Below are 21,166 nucleotides of genomic sequence, written 5' to 3' on the forward strand. Positions count from 1 at the left end.
GGTGATCCGACAACGGTTTCAGTTTAACTTCAGGCGCCTGCAAAACAGAAGGCATAACCTTAGGCTTAGAAGAAATCGATTTTAATTCAACATAATCTGAATAATTTTTTCCAACTTCTTGATTTCCTCATCATGATCTTCTAACTCCCTGCATAGATCAAAGGAAAAATTAGTTTTTAAGAATTCATTAGCCAAAGGATCAATTATATCAACAGAATTTATACACTCCAATTTGTCAGGATATCTTATTGCTTTATACATATCAAATTTAATGATCTCACCATCAAACTCCATGGTCAAAATTCCGCTTCTTACGTCAATTTTTATGTGCGTTGTGCTTAGGAAGAGACACCCCAATATAATATCGAAAGAAGTACTGGTGCGATCATTCTCCATGTCAATTATATAAAAATCAGTAGGAAATATTAAACCGTTTGCCTCCACTAACACATTTTCCAAGAGTCATTCCGGGTAAATGACAGATCTGTCGGCAAGCTGAATTGATATTTTTGTATCCTTCAAGGGCTCGTTAGTAATCATATTGTAAACAGAGAAAAACATTACATTAATAAAGGCTCCAAGATCACACATGGCTCATTTTATCCCAACTTTACAAATTTTACAGGGTATTGTAAACATACATTGGTTTTTCAGTTTTGGTTGCAACTTTCGTTGGAAAATAGCTGAGACATGTTCTCCCAAATTTACCTTCTCAACCCCAGAAAGTTTCCTCTTTGTTGTACAAAGATCCTTAAAAAATCGTGCATATCTTGGAACAGTTCGGATAAACTCAGGAAGAGGTATATTGATTTCCACCTTCCAAAATACGTCTAGTATTTCCTTTTCCTCAGTTTGTTTATCCCTTTTTACTAACCTAGATGAAAAATATGGCGGCACGTCATAAGGAGATGGTGTTGGATCCGTTTGTATTTTGCCACTCTTCTTTTGGGATCCTGAGTCAACAGTCTTCTTTCCTTTTTGGATTGCTTCATCTTCTGGAACAAGTGGTGCAACCACTGTACCACTCTAAAGAGTGATGGCATTGACATTCTCCCTTGGATTTACCTCGGTTTGAGACAGAAGGTTACCTTATGATTCCAAGCGTCCTACGGTTTGAGCCAGTTGGCTCATCTGCTTATCCATCTCTTGGAAGTGGACTTCAGTACGAATCTATAAGTTTTCTTGGGAAAGAGTTAATCTTTCAACAATTGACTCTAAAAATGTCTTCTGCGGCTATGGGGATGGTGGAGGTGGCCTTGGTTGATAAGCTTGATTTGTCCTTGAGTTTTGAACGTAACTGAAATTTGGATGATCCCTCCATCATGGGTTGTAAGTGTTGATGTAGGAATTATAAGCCCTCTGGAGATGTCCTGGAAAGTTCCCTACTGCATTAACTTGAGTTGTTGTGTCATCCTGTATCAGTTGACAGTCTTCTGTTGGATGATCAGGTAATGAACATATTTCACATAATCTGTTGGATCCTATCTTTTCTGCAATAAGAGAGTTGACTACTTCAGTTAATTTATCTATCTTACTTTCTAAAGAAGATGAAATTATCTCATGAACCCTTCGAGGAGGTTTATTAGTTGGGCAGAACTGTTGGGAAGTTGCGGCCATTGTGAAAATTAAATCCCTAGTTTCAGTAGGAGTCATGTTCACCAAAGTTTATCCGCTGACAACATCGATCATCTTCATTTCCAGGGGAGTTAATCCTTCATAAAACTATTAAAAAAGTGTTTGTTCGGTTAACCCATGTTGTGGGCAACTAGCACATCATCAAGTTGCTTGACTCCAAGTATTCTTCTTCGTAACTCATTTGCTTTCGTCGCAGGGAAAACCCTGTCAAGAAAAAGGTGAGTCATTTGAGCCCATGTAATAATAGAATTTGGGGTAGATAAAATAGTCACTCCTTAACTGAATCGGCTAAGGAAAAAGAAAAAGCTCTAAGTTTGATTTGATCCTTAGTTACTCCCTATGGTCTTATACTGGAGCAGACCATGTGAAATTCCGTGAGATGTTTATGTGGATTCTTGTTTGGTAATCCGCAAAAGGTAGGGAGGAGATGAATAAGACCAGTTTTTAGCTGGTATGGAGTTTCGCCTTCGGGAAAATAAATGCACAAAATTTCTTGTTCAATAGGAGCTGAGGCTAACTCTCTGATAGTGGGATCGACCATCAGATTTGGTTCGGTATTAATAGATTCGCCTGAACTTGATTATGAATTCAATTATGGATCTCATTGTTTTCTCCTTCTTTCCTGAAGCGTCTGTGTATGAAGTCTCTGAGCTTTGGCTTCGATTTTTGGGTCGTACTCCACTAATTCGCTCGGGTTTATCCTGATCATAAATCAAAAGCAAACAAAAATTAGTAATTTTGGCAAAGTCCTCGACAACGACGCCAATTTGACAACTGTCATTTTGATGTCAAAATAAAATCCCTCTTCTCAATTAATAAATAAAGGAAATACATAATAAAGAGAAGTAAGGGTCGATACTCAGGGACTTAGAAAATTTCAAATTTTTGTTTGAATGGTTTAAACTAGGCTTTAAGTAGCAAAAAGGGGGGTTTTTGTAAAAAGGATTAAATAATGATAAACAATTTAAAGAAAATTAAATAGAATAAAAATTGAAGGTTGAAAATGAATATGGTAAAATAGCCTCAAGCCTCTCTTTGACTCAATTTCCTTTGGATCATCAAATCAGATTTTATTTTCAGGATTCACGTCGGTTACTTTGTTTACAAGGGCAATCCTTGCGACTCTTCTTTGTATACCAAATACCCAAGGAAATATTTGATTTCGGCTTTGGAAATTGATCTGATAAACATCAATTGTCGTAGATTAATAACCGCTTAAGTTCGTGAAGATCGACTCGAATTATTGTTTCAATAACTACTAATTTCGATCTCAATTCTCTCTTGGCAATGCAATCTCGCCAAGTGTGTTCTCAGGAAGTCGAATGTACTTTCAATAAGTCGATCATTCCTCCCACACATTTAATCGCAACAACATCTTAACCAAAGTCAATATTTGATTTTGAAAATTGTTTTGATTTTGAAAAATAAGCGCAGAGATTTAGAGATATATTCCAAAGTTATTAAGGTGTTTTTCAATTCTCACGTTGAAATTGAGTCATTGCTTTAGCTCTCGACTTCTGAGAAAAGTCATATTTAGTATGTTTAAAAATAAAACTTAAAATAAAGTAAAAACGAAAACTTGAAAAGAAAAGAAATAACTTTATAAAACTAGAAAGAATAAGAATAATAAATTCTCAGTTGTGTTTAGGTTTACCCTAAGAGTATATTTATAGCTTCTAAAACTCTAGAGATAAACATATAAATAAAAATAAAAATAATCCTAAATATAATTCCAAATGTTTTCTAAATTCAAACTTTAAAATTTTAAAAATAAATATCATAATATATATATGCTCGTCCACCTTTCAGAATGTGCTGACTAAATCTTCTAGAAAACTGATGTTGATTGGACCTTCTAGAAACTACCATGTCAGACTGTGTCATGCCCAGAGTCGTGCTCATGTCTCCAGCCATGACCAAATAATAAAAAAAATGCATAATGCACCATTTTTACCACTTATTCTGGAAAGTTAGATCATGCACGAAAATAAACATAATACGACTAAATCAAAAAACAATAATTCCATAAGATAGAATCTATTATTTAAAATTATATTTATACAGGTGTAAGTTGTTTATTTGAATATTATAGTATGAATTTATATTATAAAATAAAGAATATGTTTGTTTTCTAAAGATATTCGAAGATTGATCATCAAATTTTTAACATATTTATATGTAGATCGTACAGATTAAAATACTTAACATATGATTTAAAAATTAAATTTTATTTTTTTACAAATTTAAATAGGATAAATTATCTATATGGTCACTCACATATATTTAATTCTGTTTTGGTCACTCAACTATTATTTTTTAAATCATACATAACATTATATTTTGGTTTTATTTTGGTAATCCGTTATTAAAAAATTAACAGTGATGCTGACGTGATAATTTTTATTACTTTCTAATACTGATATAACATTACTTTATGGTAACACATCAATATCACCATGAATTTTTTAACGGCAAATGACTAGACATAACCAAAATGTAATATTATGTGTGATTTTGAAAAAAAATAATATTTAAGTGACCAAAATAGAACTTAAGTAATAAGTGAGTGACCAAATAGAAAGTTTACCTATTTAAATTTTTAGCAGATAATGAAATTTAACGATTAAACACAAGTTCTCGGTCCTCTCTCATATTATCTAATTATATATAACATATAAAATTTTAGTAAATAAAATAAAATTCTCATGTTGGATTGATATTATTTCTTATTATAACTTTATTTATATTTATATAATAAATTTGATTCTCAAGTCACAAAAGCAGCTTAGTTAGCTGTCCACTAGTTTTTTTTTTTTTTAATTCAATTTGTTGTTTCTAATCTTCCGCGAGTTTTCCAGAGCTTCAACGAAGAAAACATATCACATAGAATTCTGGGGGGGAAAACCAAAGGTTCCAGTTTCCTTTGATTATATTCGTTTCCTGTGATTTTGTCGGGAAAAGTCGCAGAGTCTTGGGAACACAATTGTTTTTAACGCGAGCAAATTCCTCTATTTTTTTGGTTTACATTATAGTTGAAGAGATCTGGGAGTTTGCGGGAAAAAATCGAAGATTTTGCGTTTCTTTTTCCATTTCTTCACATTGCAATTGGTAAGACGCCATTGCTGGTGAAGGTGAAGAGTTTCGGTTTCTTTCTTCTTCTTCTTCTTTTTAAAAAATTGTTTGTAAATTCGCGTGCGCGTAGGAATTGGACTCCTATAATGCTGGGATCGGAGACATTTGTCTGAAAAAAAATACTGATCGCCGACTTTCATTATTTCGAGAGATCTAAAGCAATCGTCCATAAATATTCCTCGTCTTTTTTTAGTAAAAAAAAGGGGGGATGAAGGGAATGAAGACTAAAGCGACAGGGCAGTCACCGGTGACAAATGGAGGAGGCTCAGCTTTTAGCGGTGGCGGTGAACCGGCTGCTCAAGATTGGGAGCTTAGACCCGGGGGCATGTTGGTTCAAAAGGACTCCGGTCGAAACTCCATCCCGCCACCGACTATCAGAGTTAGAGTCAAGTACTGGTCCATCTACCATGAAATCAACATCAGTTCTCAAGCTACATTCGGTGAATTACAGTCATAATCTTTTTCTCCCCCCCTTTATTTGGATTTAGTTTCATTGAATTAATTAATTGAGGTTTAAATCATTGTTATTTTTGAGTGTGTCAGGGGCGTTGAAGAAGATGTTGACAGGGCCAACTGGACTTCACCATCAAGATCAAAAGCTGTTGTTCAAAGACAAAGAGAGGGATTCCAATGCGTTTCTGGACATGGCTGGTGTGAAGGACAAATCGAAACTTGTTTTAATCGAAGACCCAATTAGTCAGGAGAAAAGGTTACTGGAGATGAGAAAGAATGCTAAGATGGAGAAAGCTTCTAAATCTATCTCTGAAATCAGCTTGGAAGTTGATAGTCTTGCTTCCCAGGTACATATTATTCAGTTTTGTTACTCACGAGCTTCATCATTTGTGCTTTGAATTCATGTTGTTCTGGGATATTGTATTTAGGTGTCAACCCTTGAATCCATAATTTCTAAAGATGGGAAAGTGGCTGAGAAAGATGTGATTAGTTTGATTGAGCAGTTGATGAATCAGTTGCTTAAATTAGATGGGATTATGGCTGATGGAGATGCCAAATTACAGAGAAAAATGTAGGTATCTCAAATGAATATTTGCTCCCCTTTGGTTTTTGATATTGTAATTTGTAGAGAACCATGTATTTATTTGCCTTTGTTGATGAAGGTGAGAAGAGTTCAAAAATATGTTGAGACATTGGATATGTTGAAGATAAAAAACGCCATGCCTAACACCAATGGAGGCCAAACGGAAATGCAGAATCGAAATAAGCATTCAAATGATCGAAAACTAGCTCCAATACAAGAGCAGCAATCCAGGGGGCAAAAACTAGCACAGAAATCAAGCAACTCAGTTGCACATTTGCCAATCCACCAACAATACCAACAGCAGCAGCAGCAGCAGCAGCAGCAATCAGCATTGGGGTCGGTTGTAGTCACCACGAAATGGGAGACATTCGATTCATTCCCGGCATTGATACCAGTCTCCTCGACATCTACATCCACACCAGCAGCCAATAATTCAGCCCCTCCCAAGTTCCCTTGGGATTTCTTCGACTAAGCAGTACGTTACGTCCCTGTTTTTTTCTTCTTCTTTTTCCTGTGTGAATGTGCTTTGGGTTTGCTTCTTCCTGTACTTAGATTTTCTCGAGCAACCCACTTTTTTCTCTTTCATCTGTCATTAAGTTCACCACAAAAATAAAATGGGGCTTTCCATGAATATAGTTAAAAACCTGTTATATCTGTATTCTATTGTTGTTGAATTCATTTCCGAGTTTGTGTACTGCCCTCGTTTTGATGGTGGCAAACATTTGTATATTTGTAGACTTTGTTAATTGAAAAGATACTAGCCTCTAGAGTTTTAAACCCTTGTTTGCCTCATGAATAATCTCCATTTTTAGTTGGAACGTCCACGGTCAGGATATTCGGGTCGGTTTGAAGAATTTGTATCCTTGATACCATTTCGTCATCTCTGACTAATATTTCTTGATCCGTCTTAAACTCGAATTAAGAAAGTCGAAATCCGTCGGATTTGGATATTTTAATCATCCTTAATTTCTAGTTCTAATAAAATCATTTAATATTAATTTATTTGGGTATTTTTAATTATCCTTAATTTCTAGTTCTAATAAAATCATTTAATATTAATTTATTTGGGTATTTTTTGGTTTACATTATAGTTGAAGAGATCTGGGAGTTTGCGGTAAAAAATCGAAGATTTTGCGTTTCTTTTTCTATTTCTTCACATTGCAATTGGTATGACGTCAGGTTAAAAACAGCTTCCGTAAAGATATCTAAATTATGAATTATCCCATAAGACTCGATCCAAAGAGAAATGGGAGACAAAGATAACCTTTATTCCTCTCTCTTTTCCTTTCGACAAGTGATGTGTACTGCTGCTGATAGGTTGGTCATGTGTGTCGGTAAACAGATCAGCACATTGTATTGGTTGTGAGCCACGGGCGTCGGCACCCCCATGGCCGGCCCCGCCGCTGGGCTAAGTTCTTGCCGCATTGCCTGGCTCCGAAAACCCTAGTGAGTAGTGTTCCATCTTGTCATCGGGCACTATACCTAGATATCGAGTCGGGTTGATTTTTGGAAGTCTACATAAAAATCAAACTCGATTTTACTCAATTTAATCCGGATTTAAAAAAATGTAATACGACTCAAAATTAAACTTGATCTTTTAGGTCAATACTCACATTCGATCTCACTCGACATATATAATAAAAAATTATATATTGAGTAAAACAATAATATAATTGAAAAAAATAGAAAGTTATATTATTATAATTATCTCTAAATATATAATGAATAATTATAATATTTTGCCGATTCGAATTTTTTTATCCTAAACTCAATGATCTTACTCTTAAAAAAGATATCCGGTCAAAATTTTAAAATAATAACTTAACTAAATCAAATTAATTAAAATTCATCGGATTCGAATAGAATAACCATTCTTATCTGTACCTCGTAAATCATTTGACAGTATGTGAATATTTTACATCAACGATTTACTATTATTCTAATTATTTTAAGCCATGCTCTCTACATATATTTAGACCTCATAAAAACTATAGGCTCTCGATTCCATTATAATATGTGAGTAGAATATTGAAAGTATATAGATAGCAAAGGATGCTAATTATAATTAAAATATTTTAAAGTTAGGTTAAATACCCACCCCGTATACATCGCGTCCAAAGTATTATAATTATTTATTTATCATTTAAACAGTGGTTAGATTTCATTTCATTTCCTAAATTAATAAACTTAAGATGCAATAAAGAGACCTTCTACCACACCAAAGTTTTATTTCTTTGGCAAGTTAATAAAACAAATCGTAATATAATTCTATGCAAATATTTGAACATTTTAAAATAATTTTATTTAGTTTTTATCAAATTAAAGGATTATAATTTATTACAATTATTAAGGTTGTAAAATAAAATATTAACTTTGTACCAAAAAAATAAAATTAACATTAGTAAATCGTAAAACAGACGATGTTATTGTATTATGATAAAAATAATTATTTTAAAAACGATTTTGTTTTGATTGCTATAGTCATAGAATAGAAGTCGTTCCCTAAAATTATAAAACTATGATAGGTAATTATATGAGTATAGTTGAACCCACGATCTCTAGACTATTACAGTAACATTGATATTAATTGAGATAGGACTCAAATTTATTTAATTATATGATGAAACCGATTATTTGGTATGTTTTATTATTATTATTCATATGTAATGCTCGACTTTAATTATATTTCTCCCAAATATTTCAGAAAATAAAACATTCCTTATAAATGTAAAACGAATGATTGCTCTGTCGGATTTCAAGACATGCCATGCCACCGTGGGATCACATTAGCTTGCCTGTTTTGGAAGCCTTTAACAAGGTAGGGATGCATGCATAATTTTATTTTATAAATAATAAAATTTTAAAAGATAACAAATATATAAAATTTTAGTTTGAACGAAAATAAGAAAGTTATTATAACTTATACACTACAGCAAAATTGTTCTACAGCGGCGTTTTTAGCGGCGTTTTAGGAGTAAACGCCACTAATTTTAAATATATAGCGGCGTTTACATAGAAAACGCCACAAAATGGTAACTTTAGCAGCGTTTTATAAAAACGCCGCAATAGGTTCATCGATAGTGGCGTTTTTTCAACAAACGCCGCAAAAGAGTAGTACTTAGTGGCGTTTTATACAAACGTCGCTAAAGACTCGTAATTTAGTGGCATTTTATACAAACGCCGCTATAGAATTGTACTTTAGTGGCGTTTTTATACAAACGTCGTTATACATATGTACTATAGTGGCGTTTGTGTTTACAAACGCCGCTAAAGACTCGTACTTTAGTGGCGTTTTTATTCAAACGCCGCTATACACTTGTACTATAGTGGCGTTTGTGTTTACAAACGCCGCAAGATTACAAATTTTAAGTGTCACGCCCTTAAATACACTGCTTCTGCTTTACCAGATTTCTGCTGTTTAAAGGCTACTTGCTTCAACTAGTTTGATGGATTTAAGTTAAAAACGAACCCTAACCCTAACCCTAACGACTATGGTAAAAAGGCCAAATTGTTGATCTTGGAAACGGAAGCAGGTAGTTTACGTTCCCAAGTTTTTAGCATACGATGTTCATGGGAATTCTTCAGTTACCTCGACAATCACATTCCTTGGACCAGACCCACATTCACGTCTTTGGTCGATCTTGCATGCAGGTTCTCTTTTCCCCCTTATAATTCCATGTATTTTACTCGAAACTTTGATTTATGGGTTGTGGAAAGAAGCAATTTTATATCTTCTGTTTGCCACTAATCCAGGATCACTCTTTTAAAGAATGTGTAATTCTAGGGCCGAGAGGTAATTCTATTTGCCTTTTCATTTAGGTGTTTTAGGGTTTTCTTTTGGTTTTTATACCTTGGTTGTTGAGCATTTCTGAAGAGAAGAGAAGATGAAGTTTTATTTTGTTTCTAAAAATTTATTTTATAAATTTTCTTTGGATGCGATTGTTGATGTTGGTGCGCTGAGAAGCCTAGTTAATATTCATGAAATCGTTCATTGTTAGATTGTATAGAATCTCTTAGAACCTCTTAATTTCAAATTATTGTCTCTAATCATTTTTCCTTGGTTCTTTAGAAATAGTGTAACTCCTTATAATATTACATAGTTGCCTTGATAGCCCGCATTTATAATCACATAGTTACCTTTTGGCTCAATTTTATGTGTATTGGAAGGAATTTCATTATACGGTAAAGGTCTAGTAACGTAGTTGTGGAAGTTGAATCCCATTTCCGAGTTTTCTTTATGTTTGTTGATTTGTGGACAAATTTACAGGTTTGGCACAACGACTCAAAGGGATCAGAAATATCAAAGCAATCTGAGGAGGTGAAGAGAAAGGCTGAGCAGAGAGGTTTTTGTCCATATCACCTTACCCGGTCATGGTATTGCTCAGAGTTGCACTAATTGATTATATATTCTTTCATTGGTTACCAGGTTTGGGCTTGCTGCGCCCTCTACAGCTGTGACGAGGAAGAGAAGAAAAAAGCTCGACTAGCCGATTTGCACCATATGCCAAACCTGATACAGTGGAAGGAGAAAAGAGAAAAGCTAGGGCGATCAGGTATGTTCCAGTGCTTAAAGCATGAGGGAAAAAATTGTGTTTTAAAGGTGTATACTCTTTTCAGGAGGCTCCTATTGCTGGAAAGGCTGGTGCAGTGCTCTAAGTTGAAGTTACCGTAGTTAGAAGGTATCTTTGAGATATTATTGCCGTATGCAGACATAATTTCTTGTTTAAGCTTTAAATGTCTGATCCATTTTATTATCAGTTGCTCAGATTTTGCATTATTGTTTCTTTTCCTTTTCAGGTCCAATTCCTAACAAATGTGATTCTTGAAGCTTCTTATAGTGTTTTTTTCTAACATCAAAATTCTAAGAGCAGTATGCCATCTCCATATGAATTCTGAATCAGTGGCAATAAGAGTTTTGAAGAATGTGTAAGATTAGAAACAAAAATATCTTAGATATTATATTTATTATAGTTAATAATGTTGACTACATTATATTTTACGTTAATGTAAACTTTGATTTATTATTATGGATTTCATTTTCTTGTTATGGATTTTAAGTTGTTGTTGGATGTCAAGTTTATTGGAAAATTATTTATTATAGTTAATAATGTTGAACTACATTATATTTTACGTTAATGTAAACTTTGATTTATTATTATGGATTTCATTTTTCTTGTTATGGATTTTAAGTTTGTTGTTATGGATGTCAAGTTTATTGGAAAATGCTACAGGTTAAATTTGGGTAATAAAAGAGTAGAAAACAACATTTGACAAATTAGTTTGAATTTGCAAAATCAATTTCTTTTAGCTATAGAGAGGTAATTAGCGGCGTTTGTATCTTAAAACGCCGCTATAGATATGACATTTTGCGGCGTTTGTTCTAAAAACGCCGCTATATACCAGATCTTTTGCGGTGTTTGTGGGAAAAACGCCGCTCAATCTCAACACCTATTACGGCGTTTTTGGGGAAAACGCCGCTAAATCTCAACACCTATTGCGGCGTTTGTAGGAAAAACGCCGCCAAATATCAACACCTATTGCGGCGTTTGTTGGACAAACGCCGCTATATATCGTTACCTATTGCGGCGTTTTTTGTTACCAAACGCCGCAAACTTTAGCGACGCTATTTGCAGCGGCGCTTTTTGCGGCGTTTGTTATAGCGCCGCAGGTGTTTTTTGCGGCGCTTAAAAACGCCGCTATAGGTAAAAAAAACGCCGCAAATGTACAGTTTTGCTGTAGTGTTAAAACATGTATACGGTGGATATTTTAAAAATAAAGATACTGACTCTAATGTAAAGGGAAGAGAGCATGGACCATTGAGGGGGGGGGGACAAGCTAAAACTCCTTTACATTAGAGGTTATTGGTAAAATTTAAATAAATTCTAGTATTAATATTACTTATTATAGATATAATTTTTTTTACTAAAATTACATAATAGTTTAATTTTTTGTTTAAATAAATCCATTAAAATTTTACTTCTCAAATCTTATTTTTGATCATATTAATTTTATTTCTTCCCCCCACGTTTCTAACAATCAAGTGCGGATGCATTTGCTCTCCTAGGAAATCAAATACATATTATTTTAGGTAAATTATTAAATATAGTTCAATATATTAAGAGATTGAGAAAAAAAATTATATTTTATAAAAATATTAAAAAATTTAGAATCTGTTTTTTTTCAATTCTGAATCTACTATTACTAACAACAACCTTTTATTTTTTGGTCGTTGATAAATATTATTAATTTTAGTTATAAATGAAAAGCCAAAAATATTCTTTGGGAGTTTGGACAAACCAATACAACAAGAACAGCAACAACCGCCCTTTCTTCGGCTGGATTTGGTTCAGTCAAAAGTCTAAACCAAGTGGGTTGCTCCGTCCCAATACCAAACCTAAGCTGCCAAGTCATTTACCGGACCATCTTGGGTAAATTGTGCATTTAATACAAAAATTATTAGTTTTGATACGTTTTAGTATTTAAACTTTCATTTTTTTTAACTATATCTAACGTTAAATTTTTATTTCATTTTAGTACCCGCCGTTAAAAACTTAACGGGCGGGCTCGGCGGACCCTCCATCCATTCTGAACTTTTGTCGGTATTAATTCTCCTTCAAAATTTAACTATTGTTTTTTAGGAACTACATGTATCGAACTTACCCATTTACTATCCGAAATTAGATATATAATATTTGCATCAATGAGTTTTTGTATCTCCTTTTTTACCACTTCCATCATTGGTGGATTTAGCCGGCGTTGGCCTTCGCGGGTCAGTTTTGTGCCATCTTCAGATTTAATTTTGTGCATACATGTGGATGGACTTAATCCTTTTATGTCGGTGATGGTCCATCCTATAGTCTCCTTGTGTGCGCGCAAAACCGTTATTAAATCTTTTTCTTCTTCTTGGGACAATCCTTTCGATATGATATATGGCAAAGTGTTATTTGCCCCGAGGAAAGCATACTTCAGTGATCCGACACGGTTTTCAGTTTAACTTCAGGCGCCTGCAAACAGAAGGCATAACCTTAGGCTTAGAAGAAATCGATTTTAATTCAACATAATCTGAATAATTTTTTCCAACTTCTTGATTTCCTCATCATGATCTTCTAACTCCCTGCATAGATCAAAGGAAAAATTAGTCTTTAAGAATTCATTAGTCAAAGGATCAATTATCAACAGAATTTATACTCTCCAATTTGTCAGGATATCTTATTGCTTTATACATATCAAATTTAATGATCTCACCATCACTCCATGGTCAAAATTCCGCTTCTTACGTCAATTTTTATGTGCGTTGTGCTTAGGAAGAGACACCCCAATATAATATCGAAAGAAGTACTGGTGCGATCATTCTCCATGTCAATTATATAAAATCAGTAGGAAAATATTAAATCGTTTGCCTCCACTAACACATTTTCCAAGAGTCATTCCGGGTAAATGACAGATCTGTCGGCAAGCTGAATTGATATTTTGTATCCTTCAAGGGCTCGTTAGTAATCATATTGTAAACAGAGAAAAACATTACATTAATAAAGGCTCCAAGATCACACATGCTCATTTTATCCCAACTTACAAATTTTACAGGGTATTGTAAACATACATTGGTTTTTTCAGTTTTGGTTGCAACTTTCGTTGGAAAATAGCTGAGACATGTTCTCACAAATTTACCTTCTCACCCCAGAAAGTTCCTCTTTGTTGTACAAAGATCCTTAAAAAATCGGGCATATCTTGGAACAGTTCGGATAAAAGGAAGAGGTATATTGATTTCCACATTCCAAAATACGTCTAGTATTTCCTTTTCCTCATTTTGTTTATCCCTTTTTACTAACCTAGATGAAAAATATGGCGGCACGTCATAAGGAGATGGCGTTGGATCCGTTTGTATTTTGCCACTCTTCTTTTGGGATCCTGAGTCAACAGTCTTCTTTCCTTTTTGGATTGCTTCATCTTCTGGAACAAGTGGTGCAACCACTGTACCACTCTAAAGAGTGATGGCGTTGACATTCTCCCTTGGATTTACCTCGGTTTGAGACAGAAGGTTACCTTATGATTCCAAGCGTCCTAGGTTTGAGCCAGTTGGCTCATCTGCTTATCCATCTCTTGGAAGTGGACTTCAGTACGAATCTATAAGTTTCTTGGGAAAGAGTTAATCTTTCAACAATTGACTCTAAAAATGTCTTCTGCGGCTGGGGATGGTGGAGGTGGCCTTGGTTGATAAGCTTGATTCGTCCTTGAGTTTTGAACGTAACTGAAATTTGGATGATCCCTCCATCATGGGTTGTAAGTGTTGATGTAGGAATTATAAGCCCTCTGGAGATGTCCTGGAAAGTTCCCTACTGCATTAACTTGAGTTGTTGTGTCATCCTGTATCAGTTGACAGTCTTCTGTTGGATGATCAGGTAATGAACATATTTCACATAATCTGTTGGATCATATCTTTTCTGTATAAAGAGAGTTGACTACTTCAGTTAATTTATCTATCCATTGTGAAAATTAAATCCCTAGTTTCAGTAGGAGTCATTTCACCAAAGTTTATCCGCTGACAACATCGATCATCTTCATTTCCAGGGGAGTTAATCCTTCATAAAACTATTGAAAAAGTGTTTGTTCGGTTAACCCATGTTGTGGGCAACTAGCACATCATCAAGTTGCTTGACTCCAAGTATTCTTCTTCGTAACTCATTTGCTTTCGTCGCAGGGAAAACCCTGTCAAGAAAAAGGTGAGTCATTTGAGCCCATAATAATAGAATTTTGGGGTAGATAAAATAGTCACTCCTTAACTGAATCGGCTAAGGAAAAAGAAAAAGCTCTAAGTTTGATTTGATCCTTAGTTACTCCCTATGGTCTTATACTAGAGCAGACCATGTGAAATTCCGTGAGATGTTTATGTGGATTCTCGTTTGGTAATCCGCAAAAGGTAGGGAGGAGATGAATAAGGCCAGTTTTTAGCTGGTATGGAGTTTCGCCTTCGGGAAAATAAATGCACAAATTTCTTGTTCAATAGGAGCTGAGGCTAACTCTCTGATAGTGGGATCGACCATCAGATTTGGTTCGGTATTAATAGATTCGCCTGAACTTGATTATGAATTCAATTATGGATCTCATTGTTTTCTCCTTCTTTCCCGAAGCGTCTGTGTATGAAGTCTCTGAGCTTTGGCTTCGATTTTTGGGTCGTACTCCACTAATTCGCTCGGGTTTATCCTGATCATAAATCAAAAGCAAACAAAAATTAGTAATTTTGGCAAAGTCCTCGACAACGACGCCAATTTGACAACTGTCGTTTTGATGTCAAAATAAAATCCCTCTTCTCAATTAATAAATAAGGAAATACATAATAAAGAGAAGTAAGGGTCGATACTCAGGGACTTAGAAAATTTCAAATTTTTGTTTGAATGGTTTAAACTAGGCTTTAAGTAGCAAAAAGGGGTTTTTTGTAAAAAGGATTTAAATAATGATAAACAATTTAAAGAAAATTAAATAGAATAAAAATTGAAGGTTGAAAATGATATGGTAAAATAGCCTCAAGCCTCTCTTTGACTCAATTTCCTTTGGATCATCAAATCAGATTTTATTTTCAGGATTCACGTCGGTTACTTTGTTTACAAGGGCAATCCTTGCGACTCTTCTTTGTATACCAAATACCCAAGGAAATATTTGATTTCGGCTTTGGAAATTGATCTGATAAACATCAATTGTCGTAGATTAATAACCGCTTAAGTTCATGAAGATCGACTCGAATTATTGTTTCAATAACTACTAATTTTCGATCTCAATTTCTCTCTTGGCAATGCAATCTCGCCAGTGTGTTCTCAGGAAGTCGATGTACTTTCAATAAGTCGATCATTCCTCCCACACATTTAATCGCAACAACATCTTAACCAAAGTCAATATTTGATTTTGAAAATTGTTTTGATTTTGAAAAATAAGCGCAGAGATTGAGAGATATATTCCGAAGTTATTAAGGTATTTTTCAATTCTCACATTGAAATTGAGTCATTGCTTTAACTCTCGGCTTCTGAGAAAAGTCATATTTAGTATGTTTAAAAATAAAACTTAAAATAAAGTAAAAACGAAAACTTGAAAAGAAAAGAAATAACTTTATAAAACTAGAAAGAATAAGAATAATAAATTCTCAGTTGTGTTTAGGTTTACCCTAAGAGTATATTTATAGCTTCTAAAACTCTAGAGATAAACATATAAATAAAAATAAAAATAATCCTAAATATAATTCCAAATGTTTTCTAAATTCAAACTTTAAAATTTTAAAAATAAATCTCATAATATATATATGCTTGTCCACCTTTCAGAAGGTGCTGACTAAATCTTCTAGAAAATTGATGTTGATTGGACCTTCTAGAAACTACCACGTCAGACTGTGTCATGCCCAGAGTCGTGCTCATGTCTCCAGCCATGACCAAATAATAAAAAAAATGCATAATTCACCATTTTTACCACTTATTCTGGAAAGTTAGATCATGCACGAAAATAAACATAATACGACCAAATCAAAAACAATAATTCCATAAGATAGAATCTATTATTTAAAATTATATTTATACAGGTGTAAGTTGTTTATTTGAATATTATAGTATGAATTTTATTATAAAATAAGATATGTTTGTTTTCTAAAGATATTCGAAGATTGATCATCAAATTTTTAACATATTTATATGTAGATCGTACAGATTAAAATACTTAACATATGATTTAAAAATTAAATTTTATTTTTTTACAAATTTAAATAGGATAAATTATCTATATGGTCACTCACATATATTTAATTCTGTTTGGTCACTCAACTATTATTTTTTTAAATCATACATAACATTATATTTTGGTTTTATTTTGGTAATCCGTTATTAAAAAATTAACAGTGATGTTGACGTGATAATTTTTATTACTTTCTAATACTGATATGACATTACTTTATGGTAACACATCAATATCACCATGAATTTTTTAACGGCAAATGACTAGACATAACCAAAATGTAATATTATGTGTGATTTTGAAAAAAAATAATATTTAAGTGACCAAAATAGAACTTAAGTAATAAGTGAGTGACCAAATAGAAAGTTTACCTATTTAAATTTTTAGCAGATAATGAAATTTAACGATTAAACACAAGTTCTCGGTCCTCTCTCATATTATCTAATTATATATAACATATAAAATTTTAGTAAATAAAATAAAATTCTCATGTTGGATTGATATTATTTCTTATTATAACTTTATTTATATTTATATAATAAATTTGATTCTCAGGTCACAAAAGCAGCTTAGTTAGCTGTCCACTAGTTTTTTTTTTTTTTTAATTCAATTTGTTGTTTCTAATCTTCCGCGAGTTTTCCAGGGGTCGTTCTGCGGTGCGGCGCCTAAAAAACGGCTAATATACGGCGTGACCGGTTAAACAAGTGACCGGTTAAAATTTAGACCGGTTATGTTATATTATTTAACCGGAAATATTATAAAGTACAATAACATACTAGGTAGCGCTTATATAATGTAATAGGTAGCGCTTATATTTACCTATTTTATAAGTAAACCGGTATATTTATACCGATAGCATTGCAAATTACCTATTACATTATATATTGAAAGTGTCCATACTTTTTATAAAAGGATCGATACTTTAACAGTGTTTCATGTTTCCACCTACAATATTGATTAATAATTTCATTTGCACAAAAATTATTTGATTGTTTTGATATTTTATAAAATATTATTTAGAATTTTTAATTTATAATAATATATACCGTAACGTAAAAAATAAATCATTAGACGCCTATAATTACTAAATTAATATCTTAAAACTCACTCAAAAGATAACCTTAAATTAATGTTTTCCACAGTGAAAAAAGTATGGACACTTTATAAAAAGGATAGACACTTTACAATATAACCACTACCTATTGCTTGGCATCATATGAGATTGGATTTTGATTTCCTTTTGCTTGGCACCATATGAGCTTTGGATTTTGATGAGCATCGGAAGTATTTCAGACTTATGATTTGGGTGGTACTCAACTTATGATTTAGTTGCTATTTGTTACATTTCTTGTATACCACCCAGATCATACGCCCGAAACGTTTCTGACGCTTTAAAGTTGACCAAAAATAAAATGGTCGGGATTTCCCTCGTTTATACGTTGGAAAAAAAAACATGGAAATTAGGAATAATCAATGATAACATGCATATTGGCTTGGGCTAATATTTATAGTGGAGCCGAAATATATATTGAAATTCAAACTCAAATTGAAATTTAAATTCAAACTCCAATTACATATGAAATGAATTTGAAATGCAGTGTTAAATTGAACATGAAAATTGCATAATTGATTCATACTGTTCAAGTAACATGCTTTATGAACCATCAAGCTAAAAGACAATATTGATTGAGTTCAAAGCTGAGTTGTGAGTTGATGGAGTTGTCACACTTGTCACATGGTTGGAATAAAGTACTCACATTCGAGATAGATACCTATTACATTATATAAACGATACCTATTACATTATATAAGGGCTACTTATTACATCATATGTTTACCTATTATATTGAAAGTGTCCATACTTTTTATAAAAAGGATCGATACTTTTTTTAAAACTTATGTAATTTATGTTTCAATTTTTTTAACAGTGTTTCATGTTTTCCACCTACAATATTGATTTAATAATTTCATTTGCACAAAAAATTATTTGATTGTTTTTATATTTTATAAAATATTATTTAGAATTTTTAATTTAATAATAATATATACCGTAACGTAAAAAATAAATCATTAGACGCCTATAATTACTAAATTAATATCTTAAAACTCACTCAAAAGATAACCTTAAATTAATGTTTTCCACAGTGAAAAAAGTATGGACACTTTTATAAAAAGGATAGACACTTTACAATATAACCACTACCTATTACATTATATAAACGATACCTATTACATTATATAAGGGCTACCTATTACATCATATGTTTACCTATTCTCAAGTCACAAAAGCAGCTTAGTTAGCTGTCCACTATTTTTTTTTTTTTTTAATTCAATTTGTTGTTTCTAATCTTCCGCGAGTTTTCCAGAGCTTCAACGAAGAAAACATATCACATAGAATTCTGGGGGGGAAAACCAAAGGTTCCAGTTTCCTTTGATTATATTCGTTTCCTGTGATTTTGTCGGGAAAAGTCGCAGAGTCTTGGGAACACAATTGTTTTTAACGCGAGCAAATTCCTCTATTTTTTTGGTTTACATTATAGTTGAAGAGATCTGGGAGTTTGCGGGAAAAAATCGAAGATTTTGCGTTTCTTTTTCCATTTCTTCACATTGCAATTGGTAAGACGCCATTGCTGGTGAAGGTGAAGAGTTTCGGTTTCTTTCTTCTTTCTTCTTTTTAAAAATTGTTTGTAAATTCGCGTGCGCGTAGGAATTGGACTCCTATAATGCTGGGATCGGAGACATTTGTCTGAAAAAAAATACTGATCGCCGACTTTCATTATTTCGAGAGATCTAAAGCAATCGTCCATAAATATTCCTCGTCTTTTTTTAGTAAAAAAAAGGGGGGATGAAGGGAATGAAGACTAAAGCGACAGGGCAGTCACCGGTGACAAATGGAGGAGGCTCAGCTTTTAGCGGTGGCGGTGAACCGGCTGCTCAAGATTGGGAGCTTAGACCCGGGGCATGTTGGTTCAAAAGGACTCCGGTCGAAACTCCATCCCGCCACCGACTATCAGAGTTAGAGTCAAGTACTGGTCCATCTACCATGAAATCAACATCAGTTCTCAAGCTACATTCGGTGAATTACAGTCATAATCTTTTTCTCCCCCCCTTTATTTGGATTTAGTTTCATTGAATTAATTAATTGAGGTTTAAATCATTGTTATTTTTGAGTGTGTCAGGGGCGTTGAAGAAGATGTTGACAGGGCCAACTGGACTTCACCATCAAGATCAAAAGCTGTTGTTCAAAGACAAAGAGAGGGATTCCAATGCGTTTCTGGACATGGCTGGTGTGAAGGACAAATCGAAACTTGTTTTAATCGAAGACCCAATTAGTCAGGAGAAAAGGTTACTGGAGATGAGAAAGAATGCTAAGATGGAGAAAGCTTCTAAATCTATCTCTGAAATCAGCTTGGAAGTTGATAGTCTTGCTTCCCAGGTACATATTATTCAGTTTTGTTACTCACGAGCTTCATCATTTGTGCTTTGAATTCATGTTGTTCTGGGATATTGTATTTAGGTGTCAACCCTTGAATCCATAATTTCTAAAGATGGGAAAGTGGCTGAGAAAGATGTGATTAGTTTGATTGAGCAGTTGATGAATCAGTTGCTTAAATTAGATGGGATTATGGCTGATGGAGATGCCAAATTACAGAGAAAAATGTAGGTATCTCAAATGAATATTTGCTCCCCTTTGGTTTTTGATATTGTAATTTGTAGAGAACCATGTATTTATTTGCCTTTGTTGATGAAGGTGAGAAGAGTTCAAAAATATGTTGAGACATTGGATATTTGAAGATAAAAAAACGCCATGCCTAACACCATGGAGGCCAAACGGAAATGCAGAATCGAAATAAGCATTCAAATGATCGAAAACTAGCTCCAATACAAGAGCAGCAATCCAGGGGGCAAAAACTAGCACAGAAATCAAGCAACTCAGTTGCACATTTGCCAATCCACCAACAATACCAACAGCAGCAGCAGCAGCAGCAGCAGCAATCAGCATTGGGGTCGGTTGTAGTCACCACGAAATGGGAGACATTCGATTCATTCCCGGCATTGATACCAGTCTCCTCGACATCTACATCCACACCAGCAGCCAATAATTCAGCCCCTCCCAAGTTCCCTTGGGATTTCTTCGACTAAGCAGTACGTTACGTCCCTGTTTTTTTCTTCTTCTTTTTCCTGTGTGAATGTGCTTTGGGTTTGCTTCTTCCTGTACTTAGATTTTCTCGAGCAACCCACTTTTTTCTCTTTCATCTGTCATTAAGTTCACCACAAAAATAAAATGGGGCTTTCCATGAATATAGTTAAAAACCTGTTATATCTGTATTCTATTGTTGTTGAATTCATTTCCGAGTTTGTGTACTGCCCTCGTTTTGATGGTGGCAAACATTTGTATATTTGTAGACTTTGTTAATTGAAAAGATACTAGCCTCTAGAGTTTTAAACCCTTGTTTGCCTCATGAATAATCTCCATTTTTAGTTGGAACGTCCACGGTCAGGATATTCGGGTCGGTTTGAAGAATTTGTATCCTTGATACCATTTCGTCATCTCTGACTAATATTTCTTGATCCGTCTTAAACTCGAATTAAGAAAGTCGAAATCCGTCGGATTTGGATATTTTAATCATCCTTAATTTCTAGTTCTAATAA

General features: G+C 33.7%; 2 pseudogenes; both read left to right on the top strand.

Annotated features, from left to right (window-relative positions):
- Positions 1–4,653: 4,653 nt before the first annotated feature.
- LOC120211135 lies at positions 4,654–6,275 on the top strand (annotated as a pseudogene).
- Positions 6,276–19,358: 13,083 nt separating this feature from the next.
- LOC120211226 lies at positions 19,359–20,961 on the top strand (annotated as a pseudogene).
- Positions 20,962–21,166: the final 205 nt, after the last annotated feature.

Source organism: Hibiscus syriacus, unplaced genomic scaffold (assembly GCF_006381635.1).
Source record: "Hibiscus syriacus cultivar Baekdansim isolate YM2019G1 unplaced genomic scaffold, ASM638163v2 tig00000002_pilon, whole genome shotgun sequence".
In the NCBI taxonomy this organism is placed as follows: domain Eukaryota; kingdom Viridiplantae; phylum Streptophyta; class Magnoliopsida; order Malvales; family Malvaceae; genus Hibiscus; species Hibiscus syriacus.